The 14060-nt window shown below is 33.3% G+C and overlaps 1 protein-coding gene and 1 pseudogene across 1 annotated transcript in view; both read left to right on the top strand.

The window, feature by feature from the left end:
• Positions 1 to 14060, top strand: part of AGBL4 (ATP/GTP binding protein like 4) — a 956697-nt gene that overhangs the window by 58357 nt on the left and 884280 nt on the right. The window lies entirely within an intron of this gene.
• On the top strand, positions 12251 to 12369 carry LOC112485875 (annotated as a pseudogene).

Below are 14060 nucleotides of genomic sequence, written 5' to 3'. Positions count from 1 at the left end.
TAGATTTTCAAAATATGAATTTGATGGAGGTGGAGGCACAACCAATCTGTAACACTAAGTAACAAGAGTTATCTACTTTCATCCTATAAACTAGATTAGGTTCTCTTATTGTATGCCTCTATTATACCAGGGATATATCTCTTCTTTGTAACTCTTATCATACTTGAAGTGATTCAATTAATGTTTATCTTCTCCACATGCACCTAAGAACCCAAGGACAGGGACTATGTCTGTGTTGTTCACCGTCATAACCATAACAATAATTATATGTTGACCTATAATTTATACTCAACAAATATTTAAGTGACTATTTCATGAAAGATAAAAAGTCGGTTAGTTTACTTTCCAAACAAGAGAACTAAGATGTTTCATATGTTTTATCTACTTTCAGGAAGTACTTCTTGAACATTTCCATTAGAAATAAGAGCAAAAGAGAGGTACTCACACTCTTATTAGTCTAGAGGGGAATTTCTTTCATTAATCATACCATTCAGTCCTCCCGATTTCTTAGGCTACTTGCTGAGACTATTAAAGTCCCAAAGAAAAAAGCCAAATGGGAAACTAAATGGTACCTTATTACTAGTTGTGAAAGTCATTGAGTGGTCTCTTACCCCTCATTTCTACTCTACCTTCACTCCACTGACTGAGAAAAATTGGGCTTCTTTCGTAAGCACAGTTGACTCTGAGTCTTAGACTTGGAAGCCTGATGAGTTATTCTGCTTCCTCTTCACTGAATTTCTGCCGGTTTGCTTGCATATAGAAGACACCATATGCACATGATCCACTTAATAAATGAAAGTTGAATTTCATGGAGGTTAAATACCTTTTTCAAGGTTATACAGTTTAGTGAGTGGTAGAGCAAAGACTTGAAACATCTGTGTCTGATTAACTGCTAGAGTCCTTACCCACTTTGCCATGTGGTGGGCATTATAAGTGAGGGAAAAAGAAAATGGTTTGTGAAGATGATAGGGTAAGATTAATTTTTGGGAATTATCTTGGAAGAGGTTGCAGTTGACCAAGGCCTTGAAGGCTCTGATAAAAAGCCACAGATGACAAGAGGGCTCCAAACAATGGGAATAGCTTGAGTAAATGTGCCAAGACAATGTATGATTGTGGAACAGAAATAAATCTGTGTATAAAGAAACAGGAATTCCAGTGATAGATAAAATTGCCCAGGTCTATAAAGGACAAATTATAGAGGCTTTTTGTGGCATACTGATTTTGCAGTTCATTTTTTATGTGGTAGAAAAACCATCAAAGGTAGATCAAACCATCAAAGGTAAATTGGAACATATGAGAGTGGAGAGAGGGGGCTTCATGTGATTAGATAATTCAGGCATGAAGACCACTTAGGAGTTTGTTGTTACAGACTGAGTAAGAAAAGATAAATTGAGAAGCAAGAGAAGGTGATGTGAGAATCTTTCAGTTATAAGAGGCAGTAATCTTGTCATAAGCCCAAGGTCACAAAGATCATCAGTGATAGATCCAGAGCTATAACCAGGTCTTTTGGCTGCCATTTCAATCAATAGTCCATACATTTAAAAGTATGTGTCAGAAAGTATTTTTATTCTTTGAAGAAGAATGACTTTGAAAATGTCACTCAACCTTCAAATATCTATTTTTATTCATCATTGAATGTTGAGATATAAAGCATTATTTATTCATCTGTGTTTAATATTTAATTGCTAGTTAATAGCTCCTAATATATTTTAAGGAAATAATATTGTTTGTTTACTTGGAAAATCAATTCCTGTAGATCAAGATGAAAATATGCTCTCAACTACACGAGTCGTACTACAGCTCTATTTCTTAATGCCACAGAAGCCTAGGGCTGGAAGCAAGGGCTATTCTAAGTTTTGTATGCTCTGAAGCTTATATAATTTCAGAGGGTCTTCTTTAAGAAAAATTGTACAAAATTATGAATATAAAGAAAGGACATTATGATAAATTGCTGGCACCTTGAGGATTCACATCCCTTTCTGCTGAGATCTCTTTAAGCTGTTTACGAGAAATACTTCAAAGAAGTACAGTCTTGCTTTCTTTTCATACCATACTCTCTGCAACCCCTAGTCTTCATAAGGGCCCTTGTACATGAGGAGTATTAAAGCTTAAGCTTCATTTGCTTCTCAGTAAATCTATGTCTGGTTGGAAGGACCTTTGGTTATCTAGACCAAACCTGCCAAATCATTATCCAACCCTTTCTTCAAGTTCTGTGTTGATGATGAACATATATCTAAGATAGGCTCACTGTTTTTTTGCTGAAAGGACATTAAAAATATTACTATTTTTCATTAATATGACTGTTTTGTCCTTTCTTTCCCATGAAAGTTAATCAGACATTTAAATAATATGATCAAGTGGGGAAGAATTGTTTATCCCTTAACAAATACTGTGGATTCCTTCTCACTACTTCACACAAGCCCTCATCAATTCTTGCTTGACCCATTGTAATATATTTCTTTGTATTATTACTGTTACTATCTCAAGCTTTCTATAACTCTTTCATTTTATCTTTATACTACTCCTAGGTAAATCTTTTAGAAATGAAATTTGATGTGCTACTCTTTTGCTTAAAATCTTCTAATGTCTCCCCATTTCTTTAATTTACCTCCTCATCCTCATGTCCTGGCACTCCTTGCATTATTGGACCCTGGCTATACTGGCAATTCCCTGGCCTAGGTTTCCTGTCTCACTGCTCTGTGCTCTTTCACATAATGCTCTTTCTGCCTTCTCTCATTTGGCATTTGGAAGACTCCTACACATCCTTCAAATATAACTCAAGTCTCTTACTTCTGTTTACTCTTTGCCAGCCTTGCAACCCCTAGTAGGGTTAGGCTTTTCACTTCTATATCACTATAGCACATTTCACATATCTTGACTATGATTCTTACTGTGTTTTATTATGATTACTTATTTGTTAGTTTTCCTCAATCGATCGATAGCCTCTTTTACCCCTATTCACTATGCACTGGAAATTGTTTTCACCTTTCTGCATGCACCATCTCATTTAATCCTTAAACAATTTTATGAGTTTACAATTGGAACATTTGAGGCACAGTATCTAGTCCAAGGCCACACATCTAGAGAGGAGTAGGCAGTCTTATTCTAGGGTTCACTTTTAATAACTATTAATAACTGCGCTTTTAACAACTGTGCTTTTAATAACTATTACATGCTAACAAAATAGAATACCTAGTAAATAGCAGAATGCCTGCTACATAGCAAGTGCTCAATGAACATGTAGTGATTAAACCAAAGAGATACCAGATTTCTTTAGTGTCTTTTGGTAGCCAGAATGTATCACTGCATCGCTGTATTTGGAGATACTTATTGCTGGATTCAGTATTTGTTTCAATTTTCTTCTTAGAGAGTGTGCATTTTTGAGGATATTCATGTAATAACATGCATTTTCTTTTTTTTTCAGCAAGACTTTTACTGTTTGTCTCTTCCCTCTGTTATATTTTCTATATATATATTTTTTAAGTTTATTGGGGTAACATTGGTTAATACAATTATATAATTTTCAGGTGTACATTATCATTTGACATCTGTATCTTCTACTGTGTGTTTACCACCCAAAGTCCAATGTCCTTCAGCTACCGTATTTGATCCCCTTTTACCCACTTCGCCCTCCCCCTAACCCCTTGTATTTGACCCCCTTTACTCCGTCTACCTAACCCCTCTTCCTCCACCCCCTAGTAACCACTAGTCTATTGCCCATGTCCATGAGTCTCTGTTTGTTTGTCCTGTTCATTTGTTGCTTTTATGTTTATATCTCACATATAAATGATATCACGTGATTTTTAATTTTTTCAGTCTGGCTTATTTCACTTAGCATGATTATCTCGCGGTCCATCTATGTTGCTGCAAATGGCAGTATTCCATCTCTTCTTATGGCTGAATAATCATCTATCGTAGGACACTTTGGTTGCTTCCATGTCCTGGCCACTGTGAATAGTGCTGCTATGAACATCGGTGTGCAAATATCTTCTTGGATATGGATTTTCAAGTCTTTGGGGTAAATACCCAGTAGAGGAATTGCTGGATCATATGGTAGATCAATTCTTAGTTTTTTGAGGAACCTCCATACTGTTTTCCACGGTGGCTGTACCAATTTGCAGCCCCACCAGCAGTGTACAAGGGTTCCTTTTTCTCTGCATCCTCTCCAACATTTGTTATTACTTGTCCTGTTGATTATAGCTATTCTAAGAGGTGTGAGATGGTATCTCATTGTGGTTTTGATTCGCATTTTCCTAAGAGCTAGCAATGTTGAGCATCCTTTCATATATTTGTTTGCCATTTGTATGTCCTCTAGAGAGAAGTGTCTGTTCAGGTCCTTTGCTCATTTTTTGATTGGATCATTTGTTTTTTTTGTTGTTATTGAGTTGTATGAATTCTATGTATATTTTGGATATTAGGCCCTTATCAGAGACATCGCTTGCAAATATAGTTTCCCATTCGGATGGTTGTCTCTTTACCTTGTTGACCATTTCTTTTGCTGAGCAGAAGCTTTTTAGTTTGATGTAGTCCCATTCATTTATTTTAGCTTTTACTTCCTTTGCTTTTGAGGTCAAATTCATAAAATCCTCTTTAAGTCCAAGTCCTTGAGTTTAGTTCCTATGTTTTCTTCTATGCATTTTATTTTTTCAGGTCTTATATTTAGGTCCTTAATCTATTTTGAGTTAATTTTGGTGTGTAGTGATAAACAACTGTCTAGTTTCATTCTTTTGCAGGTGGCTTTCCAGTTTTCCCAACACCATTTATTGAAAAGGGCTTCCTTTCTCCACTGTATGTTTTTGGCTTTTTTGGCGAAAATTATTTGCCTGTATAAATATGGGTTTACTCTTGGACTGTTGATTCTGTTCCATGGGTCCATGTGTCTGTTTTGCTGCTAATACCATGCCATTTTGATTACTGTCGCTTTGTAGTATAATTTGAAGTCGGGCAGAGTGATTCCTCCAGCCTTGTTCTTTTTTCTCAGGATGGCGTTGGGGTCTTTTGTGCTTCCATACAAATCTGATGACTTTTTAATAATATGCATTTTCAAGCTTTTTCTTTCAATCTTTTCTGGAGGAAGGGCTAATTATGATTCTGCGTTGTTGTTGATTATTTGAATATAGAGGCAACAACACTGTAGTGATGTAAGATGACTACATTGATTTCTGTCCCTTTGCCTTTCTAGTCTTTTGATCAGGCAAATGCACAGCTTTAAAAGCCTTTTAATTTTTTTTTTTTTGAGCCAAGAAAACAAACATGTTCTCAGGAAAATGTGGATCTGCCAAGGAGAGATTAGGGAAGCAGGTACCATTTGGTAAATTGCCCTATCCAGGACTCTAAATGATATCCAGAAAGAGGTCATTTCTCTCACATGGATGAGCACTTTGTTTTCTGAGAGGATCTTCCTAACCTGTCTACTTGAATCAAAGTGGTTACTTTTCTTTAGAAGGTGAAATTTTGGAAATTAATAGGCCGGACAGAATAGGAGAGTTGCTAATTTTCCAGCATAATGAGGTTCTTAGTTTTCCTTTTTATTTCCAGGGGCTCCTAATCTTTTTAAATATTCCAATGTTACTCACGTGTATAATTTGAGTTTCCTTCTTTCAAAGAGTCATAAAGCTGAAAGAGGCTGCAGAGGGTCAGTTACAAGGACCCCTAGATCCCAATTCACCCGTTCCAATGGGCATTTTAATTCAGAATATAAGTTAAAGTATCTGTTGTTCCTTATCTACTTCCTAGATAATTTAAGATATTTTTCAGTTTAATCTCTAGTGTGAGATAAAAGATCTGATGAAAAAATAAATTAATGAAAAAGAGCCCTTTAGAAAGCAGTAAAAGAAATACATTTTTTTGCATACAGTTTTTTCTTTTCGAAAACAGAAAGCTTATATATTTCTCTTCAGAGAGAGGTTTTTCAGTTAGAGCTCCTTTATATTCCTGGAATACAGAAAAAACTAATGGCCAAAATAAAGAAGAAAATATGCACCTCATTATTCTGGAAAATCAAGTGAACTATATAGTGTACATTTTATGCAAAGAAAATAAGCCAACATTTAGAGGTCAAGTACATAGGCTATTTAAGTTGACTGACTTCTGAAAATAATATTCAATGGACAAACAGAAAAATATTTACAATTTTAAAGATCCATTGTTGGAAATTTTCATAGCTTTTTTTTTGGACTAGTTTATGTTTTTCTATTGTAGATATAATAATAACTCACTTTTGCACAGCATCTTAGGATGTTGTTGTTCTGGGAATTTCTCCATCAGAGCACTTGATGTTTTGAATTGAAATGATCCACTTGTGTAATTATTGCTCTGGCTTGACTATAAGCTCCATGAAAACAGGGACTGATTTATTCATGTTTGTATTCCCAGTGACCAGCACAAGGCCTGGAACAGAACAGACCTTCAAATATAGCCACTATGACTCTGTCATTTATATTGCTTAAGAATTTTGGGCATTTTCTTTTCTTTATACATTTATTCAACAAATGCTTGTTGAATACCTAGTTTGGGCTAGACACTGTGACAGGTGCTGGATATACAACAGTAAACAAAACGGAAAAATATTCCTGCACTTACATTCTTACCAGAGAGGACAGAAGAAAACAATAGTCATAATAAATAATCTTTATAGTATGCTTAAATGTGATGAGTGCTTTGGGAAAATTAGGGCAGGTGAGAGGAATCAGGAATGTGAGAAAAGAGTATTTTGCAACATTAAATATGGTGGTCAGGTTGAGCTCATTGAGGAGGTAAAATTTGAGCAACAACTTGAAGGATGTTGGGGAGTCATCTATATAGAAATGTGGGGAAAGAGAAGTTTAGCAGAGGGAATAGCCACTGCAAATCTCTTAAAGCTGAGGTGTGCCTGACATAGAAATAGTGAGGCCAAGTTGTATGAGTATAGTAGGAGATGAGGTCAAACAGTTGAAAGTGGAGTGGGGGGGACAGATCATATAGAATCATTTAACCTATTTCTTGTTTAGAAAAAAAAAGTACAGCTTGCTGCCAGCATTAATTTAATTTTACATAAACATGCTCTTTGAGGCTGAAGCAAATCTGACTGGTTTTCAATGTGAAAATAAAATATAAAACTGTTCTTGGAGTTATTTCTAAACAGAACTTGTCTCTCTAATCTTAATGTAACAGAAATGTATATGATGATCAGTATTTAATAATTTTTTTTTCTGCATGTGGTAAATTTCAAAGCATGGAACAACACAAAGTGGAACATCACATTCCATACAAAAATAACACGTTTCTCTCCAGATCTCCTTGCCATCCTTGTCATTGTACAAGCAGCAAACTTTGCAGTTGGATTCTGTTTCCCTGATGTTGTTGGTAGCTCATGGGGAAATGTCTTCTAGACAGGCGAAGAGGAATGACATCATCAGTGCACAGACAACCTCAAAGACGTTGCTGCCCTGGCTTGTGATGCTTTTCCAGCATTCTTTCAGTCACTGTCAGTCTGAAGTTCACATGGCTGATTGTGTGCTCAGGATTGTCCTTCTGAACAGGATGTAGAAGTTCAGCACTGTAATGTTTAAAGGTGGTGAAAGAATTTCTTATACCAAAACTTGTGCCTTTTGTGCTCAGTTGGGTAAAAGTGAGCATTTGATCAGCTGAGTCCACTGTTTCCATATTCTTGTTATAATCCACAATGACACATGGCTTCTTAGTTTTTTTTTCTATTTCTGTTGTCCACTTCAATCACAGTATCATTGTGGAATATTGGCAACATTGTCACCTCCTTCTTGTCACACCATTTGCAGTGCGGTAAATTCACCACAGATTTGGGTACAGTTGTCCCCTTTGTAATCCTTTTTTTTTCAGGTCATTTGGCATCTGTTTTCTGTTCAAATGAGCTATCCCAACTGATTCAGTCCTGTTTTGATGTAATTCTCTGAAAAGCATTGGAGAAATATGGCAAATTTAGGGGGTAAGGTTAGGACTGTAATCCGCCAGTTATTCGGCGTAAATACTGCAACCGCAAGCACCATGGGTGAGTTTTCTCAGGGCAAACAGGAAATGGGTTAAAAACTGGATTTTACTCTGAATGAAATGCTAAACCTCATGAGAATTTTGAAAAAGGTGTGACATGCTCTCTAATGTTTTGGAAGGATTACTTTGGCTATTTTGTTGAGAATTGACTACAGGGGGACAGAGACCAGATGGGAGTAATCCAGGTAGAAGAGAGTAGCTTGGATTAAAGTGATATCTGTGGAAATAATAAGTGGCTGGATTCTAGATATATTTGAAAGGATTTCTTGGTTGATTATTTATTCAGTATGTCGTTAACAGAAGACTCAAGGATGACTCCAATGTTTTGGGGCTTCATCACTGACTAGGTAATTTATATACATGATATCATTTAATCTTAATAATAATACTATAAATAAAATATTTTTATCTCCATTTGACACAAGAAAACTGAGGTCTAGAACAGTTAGAAGATTTGCCAAAGTTTCAAAATTAGTAAATGGCAGGGCTAGGATTCAAATCTGTGTCTGTCTAATGAGGCTTATGAGTTTTCCAATATGTAAAAGCAGAACACATGGTCTCTCCTAAAATTTGTAACTGTGGCCTTATGCCATGGTTTTGAGTTTTAAATTTCCACATTTTCTTGTCCCAGTGCTATCCTCTCCAAATGAAAAATTAATATAAAAAGTAGTAACAGGATGGATATATTCCTGGAGTGCCTGGAAGAAAGAAAAACAAATGCAAAACTCCAAAATCCCTGAAGGGTCATACCCTTAATACTGACAGCACAGGGATTCTTACAGGTAAAGCTCCAATGTAGGTGAGCTTAAAATCGAAAATTATAAAACACACGAGGAAACAATGTAGTGTGGATGGAAGGTAGCAAACTTAACAAACACTAAGATTAAATTCCTAGGCCTTTCAAAGAGAAGTTAAAACCACATACGTTTAAAATGATTAAAGACATAAAAGAGGACTCAAAAGTCAACTAAAGATATCATAAAAGCAGATCAGGCATGTTTATAAAGAACCAACTTGAACTTAAGAAAATGAAATATATAGTCAATGAAATTAAAATTTCTGCAGTTGGGTTAAATATCTGTTAGACACAATGAAGAGAGATTAAGTGGAAGACAAAACTGAGATAACACAGAGATGAATAGAGACGAAGTATATAGAAATTAAGTGACATTAAAATGAGAAAGACTGGAATCTCAGAAGAAAATTAGATAGAGACAATATGCAAAGTAATAATTTGTGAAAGATAGGAATATCAGATTCGAGAAGTACAATACCCGAGAAAAATAAGTAAAACTAAATCCTTTAAGTCACCTCTCCCCGACATGTTAGCAGTGAAACTGCAGAATATATAGTAAAATAGAAGTTCTTAAAAATAGGGAGAAAGAATACTTTAAGAAGAGTGATATTTCTAAGGTTCTTGAAGGTAGAGGTATTTAAATTTATACTTTGGTATGTCAGATAATGATCTTAAAAAATTTTAAGGATAATAACTACTAGAACATAAATAGAATGGGAACTTCCAAACTAGCAGAGAGGAAGAAGAGAAATAAAGAAAACCTGATTAAATAGAAGAGAAGATAGGAGAAGAAACATAACAAAAGTGGAATAATTAGAAAAAGCCAGATGACATAAACTCAGGAATTGCAATAAATGTAAATGGACTTTATTTCTCAGTTAAAATATAAAGGTGTCAGATTGGATTAAAATATCCGATTATGGTATGATGAATAAAATCAGACTCAAGCTAGAGTACCTGGGTTTACAGCCAGGTTCTATGAATTACTTAGCTTTATGACCTTAAGTAATTTACTTATCTCTGTATCTTTGTTTCCTCACAGGAAGATGAGGTTGATAATAGAGCGTACCTCCTGGGGTTATGATGTTTAAATGAGTTAAAGTAATTTGGCAATTTGATGAGTGTTTGGCTAATGGTAAATACTGTATGATTATTAGTTGTTAATGTCAATTGAAAACTAAATTGACTATTCTGAGCATAAATTTTACATTGTTTCTTCTTTGTATATGAAGTCATATTTTCTTTTTACTACTTTCCTCACAGAATTATCCTAATGCACTATATGTATATTTGCTTGGAAATCTTTTATTGATCATCATATTTTATCTCTACTTTCTATGTATAAATATTAAAAAGACTTTTCATACCTTAAAAGCTACAGATTAAAATCATTCTTTTAGAATAAATTATTATAGGTATTATTAATATGTAATTTATAAAGGTATATTACTATTTTTGATATTTATTAAGTGTAAAAATAATCAAACTGTATCTTGACGAAATGAATTGAGCTGTCCTTTTTGTTTCTTTGTAGCCATTCTACAGGGTGTGTCATGGTATCCATTATGGTTTTAATTTTTATTTCCTTAATGATGAATGGTGGTTAGCACCTTTTATATCCTTCTCTGCCACTCATATATCTTTTTTTGTTAAGTGTCTATTCAAACCTATTGCTCGTTTTCTGATGAGTTTTTTTGTAATAATAATGATTTGTAGAGCTCTTTGTGTAATATGAATACAAGTTCTTTTTCAGTGTGACACATTGTCTTCTTTCAGTCTGTGGCTTTGCTTTTCATTTTTTAATGATGTCTTTCAAAGAGATAAAGTTTTAAAAAATAAATTTAACAATTGTTATTTAATATTTCATATTTTCTGTGTTCTAAATAAGAATCTTTGCTTACTCAAAGGTAACAGAGATTTTTCTCCTATAATTTTTTCTACAAGTTTTAGAATTTTAGATTTTACATTTTGATCTATGATTCATTTTGAGTTAATGTTTGTATATGATTTTAAGTAAGGGTTGATGTTCATTTTTAGCACCATTTTTGATGATTTTTATTTTCTCATTGAATTGCCTCACAATCAATTGTTTATATATGTATGGGTCTATTTCTGGATTCTCTGATCTGTTTTATTGATGTATATGTCTGTCTTTTTTAAATTCCAAACTGTCTCAATTACTGTAACATTTTAGCATATTATTTTTTTATTAAAATTGTTTTGATTATATTAAGTTCTTTGTGTTTCTTCTTTGTGCATATGCTGTTTAGCCCTCAGCCACAGACGTACAGGAAATGATCCCAGAGTTTTCTGTGTTACCCTCTTAGTACCACCACCACATATAGTTTCCTTCTTTCTGGTGCTCTACTCCACAGATTTTAGCTGCTTCGACAACCTCAAATTTGATTTCTGAATATTTTACACACAAAATCTCTTTAGTCTGGTCAGGCTCTGGTTTCCTGCCATAGTTGAGAACTTTTTCGCTGATGGAGAGTCAGTACTAGTGTGGGAGCTGAGGTCATCTTATGTGTGTCCCTTCTTTCAGAGATTGCTGTATCATGTTATATCATGTCTGAAAACAGTTGTTTCATGTATTTTTCCAGCTTTATAATTCTTTACAATGGGACTAGTCTCTTAACAGTTACTCTAACATGGATGAGCCAGAAGTAGAGATATTGCTTTTTTTATAAAATACTTTTTCTTTTAGAGACAGTCACATATTTGTTCCTTATTTCATTAATGTGATTATTTGGATTAATGAATTTTAAATGTTAAACTGGGCTTGCAGTTTTGTAATAATGCCAACTTTTCATGATCTGTCATCTCTTATTATACATGATTGGATTCAATTAGCTAGGATTTTGTTTAGTATTTTACATCTAGGTTTAGGAAAAAGATTCACCTATATGTTTCTTTTTTAATAATATTGTCATGTTTTGGTGTCAGTGTTATCCTGGCTTCATAAAATGAGTTGGGCAGTGTTTCTTTTTGTTCCCCCTTGCTTAAAGTTTGTTTTGAGAATGGCTATCTTTATTATAAGTTTCTAAGAGTTAGAGTAGAACCATTTTTTTTTTTTTGTGGGAAAGTTTTACATTAGGGATATGGTCCTTCTACTCATTATTGAATAATTCACATTCTATATTGCTGCCAATAGTAGTTTTAGCAAATTATGTTTTTATAAGAAATTGTACATTTCATCTATTATTCAAATATTATTGGCATAAATAGTTCACTATATTCATTACTCTTTTTTTGCTTATTTAATGTATAACGGATTTGTTATGCTACTGTCTTTTAGTCCTTTATATCAATAATATGTGTTTTCTTTCTCTTCATTTTTTCTGGATGAGATTTGCCTAGAGTGTTAGTATTAAAAGCCTTTTTGAAGAGCCAGCTTTTCACACTTTAAATTTTCTATAGAGTACATTTAAAAATTTCTATAATTTTAGAGTATACAGCCATGCCACGCTGAACATGCCCAATCTTGTCTGATCTTGGAAGCTAAGCAGGGTCGGACCTGGTTAGTACTTGGATGGGAGACTACCTAGGAACATCAGGTGCTGTAGGCATTAAAAAAAAAAGAAAAGAAAATTTCTATGATTTTATCCTCTTTTCTTTATTATTTCCTTCTACTTTTTGTTTGAAAGTGTTGCTCATTTTTTTTAGCTTCTTAAAATAGGTTAGATAATTAATTTTCAGCTATAGGTATAAATCAATGAAAATCATTTACATCTATGTGTATGTATGCATATATATATGAATTTCCATTTTAGAATGAATTTAGTTAAATCTCACACATTTTGATTGTCATATGTTAATTATAATTCAGTTTAAAATACTATTACTATGATAAGAGAACATATATGGTGTAGTACAAATTTCTTTGAAATTTGTTGAGATGCTTTATGGGCAAGCATATGATCAATTTTAGTAAATGTGCCATGTGCAGTTGAAAAGAATATATATTCTACAGTTCTATAAATGTCAAGTGTCCTATAATTAGAACTAGGTATCCTTATTAATCATGTTTTCAAATTGTCTCAATCCTTTCTGAATATTTTCTTGTTTTTTTTTTATCAATTAGTGGTATTGGTATATTAAAATTTCTCACCATAATTCTAAGTTTGTCTCTCTTCTTGTCAGATTTTACTTATATATTTTGAAGATCTATTATTAGATGTATATACTTTTAAGATTTTGATATCTTCTTGATGAAGTTACCTTTTTTCATGATGAAATATCCTTGTTCATTTCTAGTAATATTTCTTGATTTAAAGCCTACCTTGTCTGATATAAATACAACTACATTAGCTTTCTTTTTGATAGTGCTTTTCTGTTATAACTTGTACATTTATTTTCAGTTTTTATGTGCTCTTAAACATAAAGCTGTCTCTATAAGCAATATATAGTTAAGTTTTTTATCCAGAACCATTTGTAATATTTAGCCCATTTATAGTTAACAGAAATAAATTACTGATATATTTGTGTTTAAAATCTACATTTTATTTTTTGTTTTGTATTGTCTTATATTTTAGATTCCTATTTGCTTTCCTTTATTGCCTTTTATATAAATAGAATGGAACCAGATGATATAGGGGCATGTCAGCTTATTTTCAAATAGCTGTTTCCAAAAGACCATAAATTGGCACTTTGTTGAAATACTACAGGTAATATGAAGACAGCATTCTTTATACATGCAAACAGAGAGGATACTCCTCATAGGAATGGTGAGGAAGGTCGACAGAATAGTCACAGAAGAACAAAGGCCAGATGCTTAATATTATGTGAGACTATAAACTTAGTGATAACAAAAACCATATGTTTGATTTACTATCTGTTCTTTTTACAACACATAGCACGGTACTTTTTGAATGAATAACTGATTGAATGACTGAATAAGTGAATTGGCTGTAGCTGTCGTATATTCCAAAAAATAACACAATAGAGTCAGAAGTCTTTATTTCAATGTCTCACCCTTGTGCATTAAAGTATGAACTTAAGCAAGCACTAAACATTTATGAGTCTCAGTTTACTCACCATGGGGTCATGATGAAGCTTTAATAATATAAAGGATGTCATTTTGTGTGTGTGTGTGTATGTATCAAATCATTTTGAAACTATAAATTTTAGACAAATATCATATGTTAATATTAGTACTATATGCAGGAGCAATTTTAAGAGATGTTTTTATTTATTAAAACCCATTTATAGTGTTCCAAATGTAAAACAAAATAAGAATCTTTTTTTTGAGTGTTGAAAT

Source organism: Pteropus alecto, unplaced genomic scaffold (genome assembly GCF_000325575.1).
Source record: "Pteropus alecto unplaced genomic scaffold, ASM32557v1 scaffold25, whole genome shotgun sequence".
NCBI lineage: Eukaryota > Metazoa > Chordata > Mammalia > Chiroptera > Pteropodidae > Pteropus > Pteropus alecto.
This window is presented reverse-complemented; position numbering and strand designations above follow the sequence as displayed.